This window comes from Acomys russatus, chromosome 8 (genome assembly GCF_903995435.1).
Source record: "Acomys russatus chromosome 8, mAcoRus1.1, whole genome shotgun sequence".
Taxonomy (NCBI): domain Eukaryota; kingdom Metazoa; phylum Chordata; class Mammalia; order Rodentia; family Muridae; genus Acomys; species Acomys russatus.
Genome location: NC_067144.1, coordinates 55,527,349 through 55,529,999, shown reverse-complemented (window position 1 = coordinate 55,529,999; position 2,651 = coordinate 55,527,349).

The window sequence follows — 2,651 nt, the reverse complement described above, 5'->3', positions numbered from 1 at the left end:
TTCATTGAGCCTGGATCTTTCTGTTTTTCAGGTAGGCTGACTGGTCAGCAAGCCCTAACCATCAGCTTGTGTCTGGCACTACCCCCAGCATTCCTATCACAAGCACTCATGACCGTGCTGATTTTTTTTTATGAGGATGACAGCGATCCAAGCTCAGGTCTCCTTGTTTGCAGAGCAAATGCTTTTGAGCATGATCTATCTCCTCCATCCCTAAACTTCCAATTCGGTGGAACAGCGAAGGTTATATACAGAAAATTTAACCTCTATAGTTGAAACCCTTGGTTTTCAAAAAGACAACAAGAATTCGTAATGTTGTGAGTGCATAATATCTGTCTATTATCTTGCACAGGAATATTTTTCTGCCTAGCTTTGTAAAACCAGCCCACTATGGCTCTTAAAAAAAAAAAAAAAAGGAAATTACATACTTACAGCATACAGTTGTCATAGACTACATATCACCATTCCAAATGGGAGGAATGGGGGTGCAGTGAGAGAATAGTAGACCAAAGGAAAACCAAAACCCTTAAAAGACAGCATCAAATAGGTATTTTCACGCCAAAGTGTTTAGATGGCTCCATACCTGCAGCTTTGCTGCCTGTAACATCCATCTTTCTCTTGGGCTGGTTTTACTCCCTGTATACAATCTTGTCACATGTCTCACAGTTCCACTGGAACCCAGGATTTGCCTTCACAGCTTCACACAATGGCCTTTTGTGGCATTTTTTGCAGTAATTCCAGCATTGGTACACAGTGTCTGTCCTTAGTTGTTTCTCAATACTAGGTAAAAAGAATCCAGGGCCCCTCACCAGATTCTTCTATTTTCTCCAAAATTTGCTCTGGTTTTACAAAGAGTTCCAGTATGTCCTCTGACTCAATCATAACATATTTCCAAATAAGCCAAAATAACGTTCCAATAGCATCATCTAACCATTTAGAACTATACTACTGGAGATTTAGTTGGAAAGGACCACAGGTCATAAAGAAGAACATGGAGAAAAGAGAGAAAAATAGAGAAAGGCCGAATAGGAGAGGGAAAAGACAAAGGAGGAACAAGGAAATACAGAGAACACAGATTCGTAATCTATATTTCAGAGGCAACATGTGGTAGCCTGTTCATGATTATTGTCTTCTTTTCCTTACATGTATGTGGAAAATACAAATATTGTTCCACAACTTGTAATTATTCTAATTTCTGATATTTTTAACCTGATGTTTTCAATTTAATGTGCAACCAACCTTGATAATTTTCTTAAATAAAGTTAAATTTTAAAAGATAACATCACAGGAATATTTAATTATTTTACCACAAAGGTTTTAACAAAGTATTCATAGCAGCTACAGTTTTTTTTCAGTTTCAATATGACTATTTATTGGAACATGTCTGAAAATGTATCTAACACTTCACTTCTGAACTTAAATCATTATGTGATGTTTAATTTTTAAGTTTCTGAAAGAAAGAACTTCCTTCCTACTGCTAAATGACTCTGTACAGCTCATTAGCAGGACACATTCTGAGTCTAAGTCATTTAGCAAACACACTACCAAGTTAATTTTTAGAAAACCAGTTAATTGTATACATGTCTCAGAAAATCACAACAATTAACCATTTTCTTTACTTCTTTTCTTTCTTTCATTAAAGGAGAAACATGTTTACTTTGGGTTTACATTCCAGAAGGACTGAGTTCACTGTAATGGGGAAGGTATGACATCAACAACAGACATCTGAATGGTCACAATGAACACACACCCATCAGGTTTTGTTGACTGCACTAAGGCATTCTTTGTTTTGTCTCTCCCTTCTGGCACCACCAGCAGGAATTCATGTGTGGAAGGCTGCGGTACACACAGTGCACAGGTCAACTTCAGCATTGGAGAAATAGATACTGTTTTATACGCATAGTTTTTTGGACTAGCTCCTCCTGAGTGATTTGGGTTAATTACTGTCATCATCTTTCAAACCCTTGGCGTGGCTTCTGTTTGTTTAAGCAAATTTAGCATTGGTGTGAAGCCAAAAAATTAATCCTTAATGTAGCCAGACATAAAATGCTATGGAATCCAACTGTTAAAAGGGAATTAAGTCTTCCTAATTAGATTTAAGTAACACAAACCAATATTTTATTGGACACTATACAGAAAGTATTGCTTTTCCAAAGTAAATGCTGTTTTCCCTCCATAAGAATACTTTTCTGGACTCTGAAAATTTGCTGTAAATAGCAGGTTTTATTTGAATCTCTTAAGAAAGCAAACTGTTATATGCTGGTAAAACATTTAAAAAGTGAATCTTCTTTATTTATCCAAAAAAAATGCCCATCTCTGCATTTTTGTATGAAGTAAGTAAAGTTCAGCAGTCACTATTCGTGTACAAACCATCCATTGCAATAGAGACAATGATGGATGAGTGATTAGAAGAGCCTTGAGGAAAGCAAAAACAGGCAGTCTAGGTGCCAAGATGGCATTCTATTTTATTTTAGTCAAAGATGTCACAATACATTTGTGGAAATCAATACATAACTTGTACATGCAAAATTCATAAAAAGAGTTAACACATATGTTTAAACTTTTATTAGAAAACGTACCCCCAGAATAATGTGGAACCAAAAGTTCTGTTTTGGACACATATGTTGTGGGTATTATTTAGTCATTGCAAAGAA